The sequence below is a fragment of the Acinonyx jubatus genome, chromosome E4 (assembly GCF_027475565.1).
Source record: "Acinonyx jubatus isolate Ajub_Pintada_27869175 chromosome E4, VMU_Ajub_asm_v1.0, whole genome shotgun sequence".
Lineage (NCBI taxonomy): Eukaryota > Metazoa > Chordata > Mammalia > Carnivora > Felidae > Acinonyx > Acinonyx jubatus.
Window position 1 is genome coordinate 52919545 of NC_069395.1, and position 19210 is coordinate 52938754.

At 41.4% G+C, this 19210-nt stretch overlaps 1 long non-coding RNA gene across 2 annotated transcripts in view; it reads left to right on the top strand.

Annotated features, from left to right (window-relative positions):
* LOC113596958 (uncharacterized) overlaps positions 1-19210 on the top strand; it is a 50362-nt gene that overhangs the window by 9657 nt on the left and 21495 nt on the right. For both annotated transcript variants that reach the window (XR_008293316.1, XR_008293315.1), the window contains one exon: positions 9992-10148. This is a non-coding gene — a long non-coding RNA (uncharacterized LOC113596958). The remainder of the gene's footprint in view (positions 1-9991; positions 10149-19210) is intronic.

A 19210-nucleotide genomic window follows, 5' to 3' on the forward strand; every position in this document is an offset into this window, starting at 1 on the left:
TATTTTGATGAGGTCCTAATCGTTCATTTTTGCTTTTGTTTCCCTTGCCTCTGGAGACTTGTTGACTAAGAAGTTGTGGAAGCAAACATCAAAGAGGTTTCTGCCAGCTTTCTCCTCGAGGGTTTTGATGGCTTCCTATGTTAAATTTAGGTCTTTCATCCATTTTGAGTGTCTTTCGTCCATTTTGAGTGTGAGAAAGTGGTCCAGACTCATTCTTCTGTATGTCGCTGTCCAGTTTTCCCAGCACTCCTTGCTGAGGGACTGTATTATTCCATTGGATTAGTCTAGCCTTTTTGTCAAAGATCAGTTGGCCGTACGTTTCTGGGTCCATTTCTGTGTTCCTATTCTCTTCCACTCATCTGAGTGTGTGTTCTTGTGCCAAGAGCATACTGTCTTGGTGATTACTGCTTTGTAATACAGCTTGAAGTCCAGGATTGTGATGCCTCCTTCTTTGGTTTTCTTTTTCAAGATAGCTTTGGCTATCAGGGTCTTTTCTGGTTCCATACAAATTGTAGAATTCTTTGTTGTAGCTCTGTGAGGAATGACGGTGTTATTTTGATAGGTATTGTGTTGACTATGTAGATTGTTCTGGGTACTATTGACATTTTAACACTATTTGTTCTTCCTATCCAGGAGCATGCAGTATTTGTCTTTTCTGTGTGTTTGCCATCTGCAATTTCTTTCATAAGATTTCTATGGTTTTCAGTGTATAGATTTTTCAACTACTTGGTTAGATTTATTCCTAGGTATTTTATGGGTTTGGGTGCCATTTTAAATGGGATAGATTCCCTGATCCCTCTTTCTCTTGCTTCATTGTTGGTGCATAGGAATGTAACTGATTTCTGTGCTTTGATTTTATATCCTGCCAGTTTGCTGAATTCCTGTATTATTTCTAGCAGTTTTTGTTGACTATTGTGGGTTTTCCACATAGAGTTTCATGCCATCTATGAAGAGTGAAAGGTTGAGCTCCTCCTGGACGATTTGGATGCCTTTTATTTCTTTGTGTTGTTTGCTGAGGCTAAGAATTCCAATAGTATGTTGAATGCCAGTGGCGAGAGTGGACATCCTTGTCTTGTGCCTGACCTTAGGAGGAAAGCTCTCAGTTTTGCCCCTTTGAGGATGATATTAGCGTCGGGTCTTTCATATATGGCTTTTATGATCTCGAGGTATGATCCTTCTATCCCTACGTTCTTGAGGGATTTTATCAAGAAAGGATGCTGTATTTTGTCAAATGCTTTCTCTGCATCTATTGAGAGGATCATGTGGTTCTTGTCCTTTCTTTTATCGATGTGGTAAGTCACATTGATTGTTTTGTGGATATTGAACCCGATTTGCATTCCAGATATTAATCCCACTTGGTCGTGGTGAGTAACGTTTAAATGTATTGTTGGATCGGGTTGGTTCATATCTTGTGGAAGATTTTTGTATCCATGTTTAGTGGGTCTTTTTCTGGTTTTGGAATCAAGGTAATGCTGGGTTCAGAGAAAACGTTTGGAAGTTTTCCTTCCATTTCTTTTTTTGGGACAGCTTCAAGTGCATAGGTGTTAACTCTTCTTTAAATGTTTGGTAGAATTCCCCTGGAAAGCCATCTGGCACTGGACTCTTTTTTCTTGGGAAATTTTTGATTACTAATTCAATGTCTTTACTGGTTATGGGTCTGTTCAAATTTTCGATTTTTCCTGTTTCAGTTTTTGTTTATATATTTCTAGGAATTTGTCTGTTTCTTCCAGATTGTCCATTTTATTGGCATATATTTGCTGATAATATTCTCTTATTATTTGTATTTCTGCTGTGTTGGTTGTGACCTCTCCTCTTTCATTCGTGATTTTATTTCTTTGGTTCCTTTTTTGATCCAACTGGCTAGTGGTTTATCAATGTTATTAATTATTTCAAAGAACAAGCTTCTGGTTTCATTGATTTGTTCTACTCTTTTGTGTGTGGGTGGACGGGGGTTATTTCTTTTGTTTTTGTTGTTGTTTTTCTGTGTGTGTTTTTGTTTTTGTTTTCAGTTTCGATAGCATTGATTTTTGCTGTAATCTTTATCATTTCTTGTCTTCTGCTGGTTTTGGTTTTATTTGTTGTTCTTTTTCCAGCTCTTTAAGGTAGTAAAGTTGGGCTGTGTATCTGAGACCTTCTTACCTCTTTTGGAAGGCCTGGATTGCTATAAACTTCCTCTTATGACTACCTTTGCTGAATCCCAGAGGCTTAGGGGTGTGGTGTTATCCGCTTCGTTGGCTTCCATGTATTTTTTAATTTTCTCTTTAACTTCTTGGTTCACCCATTCATTCCTTTTTTTTATTTTATTTTTTATGTTTTAAAATTTACATCCAACTTAGTTAGCATATAGTGCAACAATGATTTCATGAGAATATTCCTTAATGCCCCTTACCCATTTAGCCCAACCCCCTCCCACATCCCGTCCAGTAACACTCTGTCTGTCCTACATAGTTATGAGTCCATTCTGTTTTGTCCCCCTCACTGTTTTTATTTTATTTTTGTTTCCCTTCCCTTATGTTCATATGTTTTGTCTCTTAAAGTCCTCATGTGAGTGAAGTCATATGATTTTTGTCTTTCTCTAATTTCACTTAACATAATACCCTACAGTTCTAACCACGTAGTTGCAAATGGCAAGATTTCAGTCTTTTTGAGTATATATGTGTATATATATATATATATATATATATATTATATATTTCACTTACTACGTATCACTGTATATACATATACTGTACTCAGTATATATATATATATACACTATAGTGTGTATACACACACACACACACACACACACACACACACACATAACTTCTTTATCCATTCTTCCATTGGTGGACATTCGGGCTCTTTCCATACTTTGGCTATTGTTGATAGTGCTGCTATAATCATGGGCGTGGTGCATGTGTCCCTTCAAAACAGCACACCTGTATCCCTTCGATAAATGCCTAGCAGTGCAATTGTTGGGTCGTAGGGTAGTTCTGTTTTTAGACTTTTTGAGGAAACTCCATACTGTTTACAGAGTGGCTGCACCAGCTTGTATTCCACCATTCATTCTTTAGTAGTATGTTCTTTAGTCTCCAAGTGTTTGTTATCTTTCCAAATTTTTTCTTGTGGTTGATTTTGAGTTTTATAGCATTGTGGTCTGATAATATGCACGGTATGACTCGAACTTTTTGTACTTGTTGAGGGCTGATTTGTTTTCCAGTATAGTATCTATTCTGCAGACGTTCCATGTGTCCTGGAGAAGAATGTACATTCTGCTGCTTTAGGATGAAATGTTCTGAATATAACTGTTAAGTCCATCTGGTCCAGTGTCTCAGTCAAATCCATTGTTTGTTTGTTGATTTTCTGTTTAAATGATCTTTCTGTTGTCATAATGGGGTGTTGAAGTCCCATACTATTATGGTTTTATTATCAATGAGATTCTTTATATTTGTGATTAATTGATTTATATCTTTGGGTGCTTTCACATTGGGAGCATAAATGTTTACAATTGTTAAGTCTTCTTGGTGGGTAGACCCCCTCAATTAAGATACAACACACTTATTCATCTCTTGTTACAGTCTTTATTTTGAAGTCTAGATTGTCTGATATGAGTAAGGCTACTCCATCTTTCTTTGGCTATCATTAACATGATAGATGGTTCTGCAGCCCCTTACTTTCAATCTGAAGGTGAGTTTAGGTCTAATATGGGTCTCTTGTAAACAGCATATAGATGGATCTTGTTTTTTTCCCCACCCTGTTACCTTGTGTCTTTTGATTGGAGCATCTATGCCATTGACGTTTAGAGTGAGTACTCACAGATATGAGATTATTGCCATTATGTGTCTTGTAGCGTTGGATTTTGTGGTGGTATTTGTTTGTGCTATCCAGTCTTTGGTACTTTTGGTGTTGTTTATTCTTTTTTTTTTTATCTTTTCTCCCCTCAGGGAGCCCCCCTGAAAATTCCTTGAGGAATTGCTTAGTGGTCACGAACTCCTTTAAGTTTTATTTGTCTGGGAAACTTTTAATCTGTCCCTCTATTTTGAATGACAGACTTGCTGGGTAAGGAATTCTTGGCTGCATAGTTTTCTGATTCAGCACATTGAGTATATCTTGCCACTCCTTTCTGGCCTGCCAAGCCTCTGTGGGTAGGTCTGCTGCAAACCTGATCTTTGTTGTCTTCCCTTGTTGGTTAAGGACTTTTTTCCCTTGCTGCATTCATGATTCTTTCCTTGCCTGAGTATTTTGTGAATTTGAATATGATATTCCTTTTACTGGTGGGTTTTTGTGGAATCTTATGGGAGTCCTCTGTGCTTCCTGGACTTTAATGTCTGTGCCTTTTCCTAGGTAAAAAAAAAAAATATATCCGCTATGATTTGCTGACTTAACACTTCTACCCCTTTGTCTCTCTCTTCATCTTCTGGGAGCCCTCTGATTCTGATGTTGTCCTTTTTAATGAGACAGGGTTAGGTGTAGGTTGAGGGTTATGGTTAGGGTTAAGGTTAGGGTTAGACTTAGGATGCAGGATGCTCCAACCACTGAAACCCCAACAGTGCACGTGTCTCCACGAAGGGCTGAGTGGAGTACACAAGGGAGGGTACCAGTCAGGATTAGTCTTTGGGTTCCAAGACCAGACAGCTGTATGGGACGTTCTTCAGGTAGGCCTCAGAAATACTCTCTTGTAGACACACTCATGCTTTGGAAATCACATGGTGATGTTTCAGGTTCCATGCCAAGTGTTTCTGCACCTATTTTCGAACCCGTGTGCGTGTTGTAGTCAGACTTTGGAGTTGGGTCCCATGGGGAGAGAGCCATAGCTACGGTTAGGGTTCGGACCAGGGACATCGACAGGGCTGAGGCGACACCAGTATCATGAATTCCATGGAGGACTGAGGTGACGGCACATGCACAGCTGTGGGCCTGCTGTAGAGTTAGTGTGATAGATAGGGTTAGGAGCAGGTTGAGGTGCTAGGGTTAGGATTACGGTTAGGGTTAGGGTGTGTCCCAGGAGACTCCAGGCACTGACCCCACATCAGAGCCACTGTCTCCCCGAAGGGCTGAGTGGAGTACACAAGGGAGGATGCCGGTCACGATTAGTCTTTGAGTTCCAAGGCCAGACAAATGTATGGGTCACCCTTCAGGGAGGCCTCAGGAATCCTCTTGGGCAGCTGCAGCCAGGCCTTTGAAAGGACATGGTGATGTTCCAGGTTTTTTGCCGAGTGATTCTGTAACCGCTTCATGCACCCAGACACGTGGTGGGTTTTCAGCACTTTGGTTCGTATCGCGGTCCCATGGGGAGAGAACTTAGCCTAAATTTAGGGTTCGATTGAGTCGACTCACACTGTGCACGCGAATCCAGTCTTAGTGATCTCCATAGAGGTTGAAAATGAGGGCCCATGCGAAGGTGCAGGTCATGAGTAGGCTTTGAATTGAGATAGGGTTAGGGATCTGTTGAAATCCTGGCTAGTGTTAGGGTTAGGGTTAGTTCCCAGGGGGATCCAAGCACTGACCGCACAGCAATGCAGTTGTCTCCTGAAGGGCTGGATGAAGGGCACAGTGGATCGTGCTTGTCAGGATTAATTTTTGGTTTCAGTGTCCAGACAACTGTATGGGCCACTGGTCGGGTAGGCCTCAGGAATTCTCAGGGGCAGCTTACACAGTGGGCTTGGAAACAAGATAGTGATGTTCAGGTTCTCATGCCAGGTGATCCTGCACGCTTCAGGCCCCTAGGCACGTGGGGTTGTCATACTTTGGTATTGGGTACCCATGGGGTGAGAGCCTTAGCTAGGGTTAGGGTTCAATCCAGGGACATCACCAGTGTTGAAGACCAGTCTCATGACCTTCCTGGAGGGCTGAAGTGGAGCGGCCCATGTGACGGTGCCGCTTCGAGTATAGGGTTAGAGTTCGAGATAGGGTTTGGGTTCGCCTGAGGGTTCTGGTTAGAGTTTCTGTTAGGTTTAGGTCTCAGGAGCCTCCAGACACTGAACCCAAGGTAGTACAGATGTTTCCCCGAAGGGCTGAGTGGAAGACTCTAAGGGAGGATAACGGTCACTGATTAGACTTTTGGATTTAGGCCACATCATATATATGGGCCACCCTTCGGGTTAGGCCTTGGTAAACCTCTCTTGAAGCTTCAGTCACCCTTAGAAAATGACATACTGATGTTCCACGTTCCATGCCGAGTATTTCTGCACCGATTCTTGAACCCTTGAGTGGGCTGTTGCCAGACTTTGGAATTGGGTCTCCATGGTGAGAGATTCTTAGCTAGGGTTAGGATTCGGTCCAGGGAAATAGGCCGGCTCAAGCGACTCCAGTTTTGTGATCTCCCTCAAGGGCTGAAATGAGGGCACATGGGAGGGTGCGCATCAAGTGTATGGTTAGTTTTAGAGAATGGGTTAAGTGTAGGGTGAGTGTTACGATTAGGGTTATGTTTAGGGTTAGTGTTAAGTCCCAGGAGGCTCCAGGCACTGACACCACAGCAGAGCCTTTGTCTCCCCAAAGGGCTTAGTGGGGGACACAAGGGAGGGTGCTGGTAAGGATTTGTCTTTGGGTTCAAAGGCCCAGTTGAATGTATGGGCCATCCTCTCGGGTAGGCCTCAGGAATCCTCTTGTGCAGATGCAGTCGCGCTTTGGAAACGACATGGTGATGTTACACGCTCCATACCGAGTATTTCTGCACCGATTCTTGAACCCATCTGCGTGGTATTGTCAGACTTTGGAATTGGCACCCCATGGGAAGAGAGGCTTAGCTGGGTTTAGGATTGGGTCCAGGGAAGTTGCCAGGGCTGAAGCGACACCAGTGTTGTTAATTCCATGGAAGTGAAGTGAGGGAAAATGTGTGGCTGTGAGTCCGCTATAGAGTTAGTGTGCTAGATAGGGTTAGGTGTAGGGTGAGGGTTATGGTTTGGGTCATGGATAGGGTTTGGGATAGGTCCCAGGAGACTCCAGGCACTGAACCCACAGTAGACCAGTTGTCTCCCTGAAGGGTTGAGCTCACTACACAAAGGAAGGTGCCGGTCAGCATTAGGCTTTGGGTTCCAAGGCCAGAAAAATGTTTTGGCCACCCTACACGTAGGCCTCAGGAATCCTCTCATGCAGCTGCAGTCGTGCTTTGCAAATGACATGGTGAATTTCCATGTTCCATGCCGAGTATTTTTGCACTGATTGTCGATCTCATGTGTGTACTGTTGTCAGACTTGAAATTTATTCCACAGGGAGATGAGACGCCTCAAGATAGGGTTAGGCGTTCGAGTCCTGGAAGTCACCAAGGGCTGAAGCGACTCCAGTTACATGATCTTCCTAGAGGGCTGATTGAGGGCCCATGCGAAGTTTCAGGTGAAGTACAGGGTTAGGGTTAGAGATAGGGTTAAGTGTAGATTGAGGGATATGGTTTGGGTTACGGTTTCGGTTAGTGTTAGGTCCAGGAGGCTCCAGCATCGATTCACAGAGTTGCAGTGTCATCCTGAGGGGTGAATGGTGTCTCCCAGTGAGGGTCTGGCAGTCAGGATAAGTGTTTGGGATTCCAATTCCAAGACAAATGTTTTGGAGACAACTTGGGAATATGCCTCAGGAATCCTCTCGTGCAGCTGCAGTCGTGCTTTGGAAATGACGTAGTGATAGTCTCTTGAATAACTGGTGCTGGGAAAATTGGATATTCACATGTATAAGAATAAAGGTTAGCACCATATGTTACACCACTCCCTAAAGACTGAAAGGAAGAAACGTAGAGAGATGTGGTTATAGAGAAACAGTGACAAAGAGGAAGTACAAAGAGGAAGGTAGACACCTGCTCGAGGTATGTGGATGGCGTTAGATGCATCAGGGGAGAGGGGATGTATGAGGTGGCTCTGAGTGCTCTGGGGATGAAAGGGATTGAATCTGGGTACCAGGTTCCATGACCCCAAGACTCCAACATCCCTGGGTCCAAGCTCTGCAGAAGCCATTGGAATTGAACAGATGGGTATCCCTCATTTCTTCTGGAATTGTGAGGCTCAGCCTCATGATCTGTCATGGAGAGGGATGTCTTGAGGGAGATTGTGCTGCTCTTTGGCAGGTATACTCCAAGTCTGCCCTGTGGGGAGGTGCCTCGGGGCCATCTCTCTCACTGCCCCAGGCCCTGTTGGATTTCCCCCCGCCCCACCAGCTGGTCTTCCTCAAGTTCTGAACCCAGGCATCAGGCATCGTGTTGCCCCCAGGTCCTGAAGTCTGTACCTGGCAGAGGTGGACTGCTGATATTGATTTAAAAAAATTGACAATAAGGTCCATATCCTCCCTCTGGGACTAGCGGTGTGCATCCCAAGCGTGGGTTGCTATCCTCCTGTCCACAACTAATATGAGGATTCCAGAAGGTAGGTGAACACGATAAAACACTCTAGTCTTCTCTTACATCAAATTCAAAGACATTTTCTTGTCCCAGCTTTCTTTTAATTCTGAAGAGATGGCAATTAGTAATTGAAGGCATAATGGTCCTATAGGAAATTGACCTATATGACTGATGGACATTATTTCATCCATCTGTATCCCTAAAGCACATTTCATTGGAAATATTAGCCAAGGATACATACTGTAAATTCACAACAGATGTGTAGCTCCCTGTAAGTTGCATTCTGACCTTGTCACATATGTGTCATCAAAGATATTACTAGTGACTTTTCAGATAAGCTCTCAACATCAAGATGGTGATGTTAGAGAATCTGGTATAAATGGAATTTCACAGATTCTAAATTAGGAATGATTTTTCATTTTTAATGTTTCTTTTTTCTTTTTTGAGAGAGCCCGAGCTGGGGAGGGGGGGAGAGTGGGAGATACTGAATCTGAGGCAGGCTCGAGGCTCTGAGCTCTCAGGACAGACCCTGACGCGGGGCTCAAACTCATGGACTGCAAGATCACGACTTGCGTCAAAGTCGGACGCTTAACCGACTAAGCCACCCAAGCGCCCCAGGAATGATAGTTTATTGGCAAAGAAGGAGAAATTAAAGATAGTGTAAAGGATGTCTATTTTTAATTGAAATATTGTTCACACATTTGTTGTATGAGTTTTAGGCATACATTGTAGTCATTCCATATGTCTATACATTATGTTGTACTCCACCACAAGTGTAGCTATCCTGTGAAAGCATGCAACAATATTGTTACAGGATTGACTCCATTCCATTGGCTGTCCCTTGTATCCCTAGGACTCATTCACTCCATAGCTGGACGCCGGTATCTCTCTCAAAGGTGTCCATTCTTTATCTAACCTAAGTATTTTGGTGGTAAACAAAATCACCTCTTGTTCAGCATGTGCAAATCGGTGGTCTATTTTTCTGTGAATATTGCTTCATACATTACAAATGATGTCGTGACGTTAATAAATTCGGTTTCATTCTTCACTCACAAGAAAGAGAAGGAAAAGATTTTGTGTCCCAGGCCCTGTCATTAAAACCTTTCCCAATGTGGAGAACAGGTTTAGTTGCCCAGGCACCTTCAGTGTCTCAGCTGAGTGACCAGGGCCTTGCACATTGCAAAAATTCCCATGATGGCCAACAGAGAGAGCTCGAGCACCACAGACCCGGAGAGGCGGGTTCCTCTGCCCAGGCAGTGATGGCCAGCAGAAGGCGCACCTTCGGCTTTTCTGACCCAGGGCACCTGAGAGCAGGAAGGGCTTTGATTGCTCCCAGAGTACTCAGGGCCTCTGCCGCTGCCTGAGTACAGAGAGCAGAGCTGCATTTCCAGCAGGTTGTGCCGCCCACCCCAGGGGAGATCTTGGGAGCTTTGTAGCAACTTGGCATCTCCTGAGTCGCCAGAGAGAATTTGTCTTATTGTACTGAGTGCTGAGGAATGGGCGCTGGGTGGCTTCCCTGGGCAAGCTGGTTGCTGAGATGCACAGGCCCTTGCATTTTCTGGGCTGTTCCCGTGTTTCATTCCTCCCCTTCCTGGACAGTATTTGAACAAGACATATTTTACTAAAGGTCTTGTGGATTGCGGAGTCCCACGACATCACCTCATCGATGCAGTCGATGGTTTGTTCCAGATTCAGGCTTGTTTCCGGGAAGAAACCCTGACAGAAATTCAGAAGAACAGGAGCTGCATTCCGTTAGGACATGAATACATGAAATGCTCGTCTTGGGAACTCCTAGAAGAATGAGCTGGGACCCACTTTCCGAGTCCTGCTAGAACCAGTGACCGAGGTAAGGGCACAAACTGTCCCCCACATCATACATGGTTTTTAAAAAGTTTCATGGTTATTTTTCCAACCTAATTAAGTGATTGCAAACTACAGAAAACCTGGTAGATAACTGTCAAATATAAGTACGTTATCTTTAATTTATATTGCAAGTGAGTGAAGATACAGTGTAAATGTTAGTTTCAGGTGTAAATATAGAGCAACCCTTCCACACTTCATCGGTGCTAATCCTGGTGCACTTCTTAATTCCCAGCAGCTGTTTCACCATTCCCACCTTGCTCTGGAAGCCCTCAGTTTGTTTCCTAGTTAGAGTCTGTTTGTCACTGCCCCCCCCCCCCGCTTGTTTTGTTTTATTTCCATGTGTTAGTGAAATCATTGGGTATTTGTCTTTGTCTGAAAGGCGTATTTCACCCAGGATAACATTCTCTCGCTCCATCAAGCTCATGGCAAATGACAAGATTTCATGTTTTTACGGCCTAATAATATTACATTCCATAGACCACATCTCCATTTATTCATCCGTTGATGGGTGCTTGGATAGTTTCTGTCATTTGGCTGTTGTAGAAAATGCTGCTGTAAACATCACGGTGCATGTATCCCTTTGAAGATTTTGTATTCTTTGTGGAAATACCTTGTAGTGAAGTTGCTGGATTGTAAGGACTTCTATTTCCAGTTTTGTTGTGTTTTTTGACATCTCCATGTGGTTTTCCAGAGTGGCTGCACCAGTTTGCATTCCTACCCACAGTGCAAGAGGCTTATTCTTTCCCCACATCCTTGGCAACACCTGCTGTGTCATCCTTCATTGATTTTCGTCACTGTGACAGATGTGATGTGTTATCTCATTGTACTTTTGAATTGTATTTCCCTGAAGATCAGTATTGTTGAGTTTTTTTCATGTGTCTCTTGGCCAGGTATATGTCTTCCTTCGGGAAATGTCCATTCGTGTCTTCTGCCCATTTTTAATCAGATTTCTCATTGTTTGGGTGATGTATAACTGTATACATTTTGGGCACTAACCCTTTATCTGATGTCGTTTGCAAATATCATTCTGTAGGTGTTTTAGTTTTGTTGATTATTTCCTAGGTGACGGAAGGTTTTAATTTTTATGAAGTCTCATTATTTTTGCTTGTGTTTCCCTTACCTCTAGAGATATATCTACAAAGACATTTGCACAGGCAATGTCAAATAAGATACTACCCGTGTTATCCTCTGGGATTTTTATGATTTCCGGTTTCACATATAGGTCTTTGTCCATGTTGGATTTATTTTTGTGTATGTTGTAAGAAAGTGGTCCATTGTTGTTTTTGTTTTGTTTTGCAGGATGCTGTCCAGTTTTTCCAAAACCCTATGTTGAGGAGCCTTTTTTAAAGTTTATTTACTTATTTTTGAGAGAGAGAGAGAGCATGCAGAAGAGGGGCAGAGAGAAATGGAGACAGAGAATCCCATGCATGCTCTGCACTGCCCTGAGATCATAACCTGAGCTGAATTAAAAATCACACTCTTTGTTGACTGAGCCACCCCTGTGTCCCAAGACTATCTTTTTTTCCATTGGATGTTCTTTTCCTGCTATGTGAGACATTAATTGACATATAGGTGTCGAGTTCATTTCTGCGTTCCTATTGTCAATGCCTCTGAGTTTTTTTGTTGTTGTTTTTGTCATTACCCATACTCGTTCTGATTCAGTACAGCTATTGTAATTACCAGAGACTGGAATAGTGATGTCTCCAGCTTTGCTTTTCTTCTTCAAGTTTGTTTTGGCTGTTTGGGGACTTTTGTTATTCCATACAAATTTTGAGATTATTTGTTCTTGTTCTGTGACAAATGTTTTTGTTAGTGTGATAGGGATTTCATTATATGTGTAGATTGTTTTGAGGAGTGTAGACATTTTAACAGTATTTTGTGCTTCCCATCCATGAACATGAAATGTATGTCCCTTTCTTTGTGTCCTCTTCCATTTATTTCATCAGTGTTTCATCGCCTTTATAGTACAGGTCTTTCACCTCTTTGGTTAGGTTTATTCCTGGTTTCTTGTGGTATTTGTGAGCCTGTCAATGGGATGGATCCCTTCCTTTCTCTCTGTGTTAATTCATGATTTGTGTTAGAAATTCAATACATCTATGTTCCTTGATTTCTGTATATTGTGACTTGTGGAATTCATATATCAATTCTAGCAATTTTTAAGGGAATCTTTCATGTTTTTTATAGAACATATCATGTCAGTTCCAAATAGTGAAAGCGCTACTTCTTCCTTGCCGATTTGGATGCCTCTTATTTCTTTTTGTTGTTGAGGTGCTGTGGTTGGGTTTCCCGTACTTATGTGGAAAAACCAGTGTGAGACGTGTCATCCCCTGGTTTTGTCCCTGACCTTGAGGAAAAAATTTCAAATTTTTCCCATGAGGCATGATATGAGTTTGGGTTTTTTCCTAGATGTCCTTTATTATGTGCAGGTAGGTTGAGTCTCAATGTACTTTGCTGAGGGTTTTTATCATGAATGGATGTGACATTTTGTCAAATGGTTTTCCTGCATCTGTTGAAAGCATCATATTGTTCTTATCCTTTCTTCTATTACTGTGGTGCATCATGTTGATTGATCTGTGAATGTGGAACCACCCTTGCAGCCCAGGAATATATCCCACTTGATTATGGTAAATGATTCTATTAATGTATTGTTGACTTTAATTTGAAGGTATTTTAATGAGAATTTCGTCATACATAGCCATCAGGCGATTGGGCTGCAGTGTTATTTAAAAATTTTTTAAACATTTTTTTAAATGCTTATTTCTTTCCTTAGATAGAGTACATAAAAGTGAGGGAGGGGCAGAGAGACAGGGAGAGAGAGAATCCTGGCCATGTCCCACACTGTCATGGCAGGGTCCAACATGGGACTCGAACCCACGCACAGCAAGATAATGTCCTATTCCGAAATTAAGAGTTGGACAGTAAACACCCCGAGGCACACAGGCGCCCCGCCAGTTTTCGGTTTTAGTGGAAGCTTCATTTCATTTTGGTATCAGGGTAATGATGGCCTCATTAGATGAATTTATAAGTTTTCCTTCTTTTTTATTTTTCGTAATAATTTGAGGAGAATACATATTACCTCTTTCTTAAATGGATGGTAGAATTCATTCAGTTAAACCATCTGGCCCAGAACTCTTGTGTTGGGGGGAGATTTTTTTTATTACTGATTTGATTTCTTTCTGTTTTCAGATTTTATGTATCTTCCTGTTTCAGTTTTGGTAGTTTGTGTGTTTCTAGGAATTTATCCATTTCTTCTCAGATTGTCCATTTGTTGCATATCAGTTTTTTTATATTAACTTCTAACAGTATTTATGTGGTGTGGACTGTTATTTTCCTTTCTTATTGTGATTTTATTATTGGAGTCCTTTCACTCTTCTTACTGAAAAGTACTGCCTAGAAGTTTTCAGTTGATTATGTTTTCCAAAAACCGCCCCTGGTTTCATTGATTTTGTCTAGTGTGTTTTGGTTTAAAATCCCTTATTTCTGTCTGAATCTCTATTACTTCCTTTCTTCTGCTGTTCTTCTTCTAATATGTGACCTAGAATATGATCAATTCTGGAGAATGTCCCATGTGCGCTTGAAAAGAATATGTACTCTGCCATTTTGGTATGGAGTGTTCTAAATATATCTGTTAAACCCATCTGGTCCAGTGTGTCATTCAAAGCCATTGTTTCCTTGTTGATTTTCTGTTTACAGATTGATGTCCATTGATGTAAGTGAGGTGTTAAAGTCCTCTACTATTAGTTCATATTATAAATGAGTTCTTTATGTTTGTTTGTTAATATAGTTTATATTATTGGTTCGATCGCATGTTGGGCTTGCATCAAAATTTATAATCATTGGACCTTCTTGTTTCATTGTCCCCTTAGTATGAGATAGCGTCCGTCTTCATCTCTTGTTATAGCTTTCTTTCTTTCTTTCTTTATTTCTTTCTTTCTTTCTTTCTTTCTTTCTTTCTCTTCTTTCTTTTAAATTTAAGTCATAGTTGACATACAGTGCATTCTCGGATTTCGGAGCAGAATTTGGTGATTCATCCCTGACATACAATACCCAGTGCTCATCACAACAAGTGCTATCTCTTAATAATCATCCCACATTCTAGCCCTGTTGCTGATCCCATTTTCACCTTCATTCAACCTTCGTTATTTTTTTTTTTTTCTCTAACATTAAGAGAGTCTGTGGTTTGTTACACTCTTTCTCTTTTCCTGCCCCCTTCCCATGTTTTCAATCTGTTTTGTTTCTTCAATTACCACATGAGTGAAATCATATATTTGTTCTTTCTCTGATTGACTTATTTCACTTAGCATAATACATTCTAGCTCCATCCACATCATTGCAAATGGCAAGATTTCATTCTTCTTGAAGTTGAGTTATATTTCATTGTATATACATATGTTTGTATATATGAACGTACACATATGTACATATGTATATATGCGTATACATACATACACAGACACACACACACACCCACACACACACCACAACTTCTTTAAACCTTCATCAGTTGATGGATACTTGGGCTTTCTCTATAATTTGGCTACAGTTGATACGCTGCTATAAATACTGGGTGCATGCAATGTCACTATTAGGTATTTACCCAAGGGGTACCAAAATAGAGTCTCGGTTTTAAAGGTTATTTTGCCTGATATAAGTATTGCTACTGGCTTTCTTTTGACATTATTGGCATAATAAATGTTTCTTCATTCCCTCACTTTAATCTGCAGGTGACTTAAGTCCAAATAAGGCTTTTGTAGGCAGCATCTAAATAGGTGTTGTTTATGTTTGTTTGTTTCGGTTGTTTCGTTTTGTCATTCGTCTCCTATCCAATGTCTTATGATTGGAGCATTTAGTCCATGTACATTTAGAGTGATTATTAATAGGTATATATTGAGTGCCATTCTACTAGTTGTTTTGCCATTGTTTCTTGATGTTTTCTCTGATCCTTTCTTGTCTGTAACACTTTTAGTCCTAGATTTCCACTCAAAGAGCCCGATTTAAATATTCTTTTCTTTTGACTGGTAGTACATTTCTTTACTTCTTTTTAATATTCTTTTTTTTTTTTAATTTAAGCCCAAGTTAGTTACTTTATAGTGGAATACAGTTTCAGCAGTAGAATTTAGTGATCCATCAAGTACAAAATATACCCAATACTCATCCCAAGTGCGCCCGTAATGCCCATCACCCATTTAGCCCATACCCCTATTCAGTAACCCCCCTGGAACCCTGAGTTTCTTCTCTGTATTTCACAGTCTCTTATTGTTTGACTCCCTCTCTGTTTGTATCTTATTTTTGCTTTCCTTTCACTACGTTCATCAGTTGTAATTAAATTCAAGATGAGAGAAATCATCCTATGATGTGTTTCTTACTCTAACATATTTTGCTTAGCATAATCAAGTTTCACGGTTCCATCATGTTGTTTCAAATAGCAAGATTTATTTATTTTTTACCACGGAGTAATATTCCATTGTATGAACATACCGCATCTTCTTTATCCATTCATCTGTCAATGGTCATTTGCGGCTTTTGCATAATTTAGTTATTGTTGATAATGTTGCTATAAACATTGCAGTGCATGTTCCACTTGGACTCAGCGTTAGTGTATCCTTTGGATAAATACGTAGTAGTGCAATTGCTGGGGCGGTGTAGTTCTATTTTTAGTTTTTCTGACAAATCTCCATACTATTTCCAGAGTGTCTACATCACTTTCCATTCCCACCAGCATTTCAAAAGCGTTCCCTTTCTCTGCATCCTTGCCAACATCTGTCTTTTTCGGAGATCGTTAATTTCATGCCATTCTGATAGGAGTGAGGGATATCTCATTGTGGTTTCGATTTGTATTTCAGTGATGACAAGTGAGATTGAGCATCTTTTCACGTGTGACCAATCTGGATATCATCTTTCTTAAAGTGTCTGTTCACGTCTTTTGCCCATTTCTTCACCGGATTATTTGTTTTTTGGGTGTTGAGTGTGATAATTTTTTATAGATTTTGGATACTAACCCTTTATCTGATATGTCACCTGCAAATATCTTCTCCCATTTCATTCAGTGGCCTTTTAGTTTTGCTGATTGTGTCCTCTGCTGTGCAGAAGCTTTTTATCTTGAGGTCCCAATAGTTCATTTTGGTTTTTATTGCCCTTGCTTTGGAGACATGACAAGCAAGAAGTTGTTGTGGCCAGGATCAAGGAGGTAGATTGCCTTTTTTCTCCTCTAGGATTTTGATGGTCCCTTTCTTACATTTATATCTTTCAAGCATTTTCTGAGGTTGTGTGTGTGCATGTGTGTCGTGGGGTGTGTGTGGGTGTGTGTGGGTTTAATGAACCTAGTCAGGTCCAATCTTTATCTACAGTTTAGTTTTCTCAGTATCATTTGCTGAAGATACTTTTGTTTTTCCATTGGATATTCTTTCCAGTGTTATCAAAGATTACTCGGCCATATGTTTGAGGGTCCATTTATGGGTTCCCCATTCCGTTCCATTGATGTCTGTGTCCGTTTTTGTGCCCGTTACCTACTGTCTTGATGATTGCGGTTTCTGATACACCATAAAGTCCAGATTTTATATGTCTCAGCTTTGTTTTTCTTTTTCAACATCGACTTTGGCCGAACCTGTGTGGGGTTCTTTTCTGCTCCCTCAAATTATTAGGGTTGTTTTGTTTGTTTAGTTCTGTGAGGAATGCTGGTGTTATTTTGATAGGGATTGCATTGAATGTGTCGATTGATTTGGGTAGTATTGACATTTTAATAATATTTATTCTTCTCACCCATGAGCATGGAATGTTTTTCCGTTTCTTTGTGTTTCTTCCATTTTTTCATAGATGTTGTATCAGTTGAGAGGGAGAACTGTGCCGTGTTCCTTTATTTTTTTATTTTTGTTTATTTTCTGAGAGAGAGGAGAGAGAAAGAGAGGCACATGAGCAGAGGAGGGGCAGAAAGAAAGAGAAAGAGTGGGAGACAACAGACTTTGAAGGCAGGCTCAGGCTCAGAGCTCTCAGCACAGTGCCCATCACGGGACTCAGACCCACAAATGCGGGATCATGTCCTGAACAGAAGTCGGCACTTAACCGACTGAGCCACCCAGTCGCCCCTCTATTGTTTTAAGTGTACTGATCTTTTACCTCTTTGGTTATGTTTACCCATGGGTATTTGATGGTTTTCAGTGCAGTTGGAAAGTATATCAATCCTTCATTTCTCTCTGCTGACTCATTATTGGTGTATAGAAATGCAGTCAACTTCTGTATATTGATTTTATCATACTGGAAAACACGTCCTGTAATTACAAGTATCAGTTCTAACAGTTTTTTCCATGACGTCTTTTGGATTTCCTTGGAAAGTATCATGTCTGCAAACAGGGAAAGTTTGACCCTCCTTGCCAATTTGGATGCCTTGTATTTCTTTTTGTTGTCTGCTTGTTGAGGTTAGGACTTCCAACAGTTTGTGTAATAACAGTGGTGAGAGTGGACATCCCAGTCGTGTTCCTGACCTTAGGGGGAAAGCTCTCAGTTTTTCCTCATTGAAGATGATATTAGTGGTGGGACTTTCGTATCTGGACATACTGATATTCAGACAAGATCTTTCTATCCTTCCTTTCATGCGTGCTTTTTTTTTTCATCAAGAAAGGATGGTGCATTGTGTCAAACGCTCTTTCTGCATCTATTGAGAGGATCATATGGTTGTTATCCTTTCTTTTCTCAATGTGATGTATCACATCAGTTGATTTGCAGATATTGAATTGGTGGTACATCCCAGGAATAAATCCAATTCATTGTGGTGAATAATTATTTGTATGTATTGTTGGATCTTGTTCGCTACTTTTTGTTGAGAATTTTTGCATCCAGGTTCATCAGGGAAATTGGTCTGTAGTTTCCGTTTTGGTGGGATCTTTGTCCAGTTTGGACTCAGCCAGCTGGCCTCATTAGAATGAGTTTGGACCAGGTGTTCACCTTCCTTGTCTCTGGCCATGACCTTTTCTTGTTCTTTCATTTGGGATGCATTCCTCTTGTCTTGGCATTTTGGCTGAGTATTTGCCTTCTCTGTGTTACAAAAGCTCATTATGTTAGCTGCCTGTGAGATGGATGGCTTTATGGAAAGGAGGTCATCTAGTGTCCAGGGCCTGACACATCAGGGAGTGTCTGTGGTGTGTGTTGCGGCACTGTTTTGTTGTTCTGGCTGCACTTTCCTTTCAGGCAAGTTGTATGGACAGGTGTATGGTCCTTGGCGCCAGAATGTGCTTGAGTTTTATCTTGGTCAGCTCCGATCTGCTTCTTAAATGAGACTTGCAATGACTGCCACTTGAAGTGAAAGTCTGAAGAACTGTACATGGTCAAGAGAGGTGGTGTGGTCATGAGCTTCCGCTGGTCTTCTGGGGAAGGGGACACCTCCATTGGGACTTAGGCAAGCCTGATTGACCTAGAAGGCCAGTCTCACCAGAGCACAGGAATGTGGGGTTGGTTGTAAGCAGCTTAGGCAGCCAGTGTGTAGGTATGACATTGTTTCCAGCAGGTGGCTCTGTGTTTATGCTGTGGGGAAGAGGAGGAAAATGGTCCCACACAGCTCCTCTGTCCTACCTCCTTTGTCCCCTTGTTGTGAACACTGCCTCTCAGAGATGCTCTCCATGATGAGTGTATAATTGCCCCCACTGTTTGCACCAGGCGATGTACAGGTCACTGTTTCCATACCATCTGCCTGTAAGTAGTTTGCTGCCTTCTCTCAAGGATTAGACCAGTGCCCTCAGGGCTGTATCCCAGCCAAGCCTGATAACCTTTGAAACTCCACATTCTCGGGGTCTGAATCGCTTGGTTAAGTGTCCGAGTCTTGATCCTGGCTCAGATCATGACCTCGTGGTCATGGGATTCTCTCTCTCCCTTCTCCTGTCCCTCCTTGGCATGTGCTCTCTTTCTCTTCTCTCTCTCTCTCTCAAAATAAATAAACTTTAAAACAAATTTAGTGGCATGGAATACTTTATTTAGGCGAGATTTCCTCCCTGAGGGAATGGCAGTGGTCTATCAGATAAATTTCCGGCAATGAATAGGAATTTCATTGTTGACCGG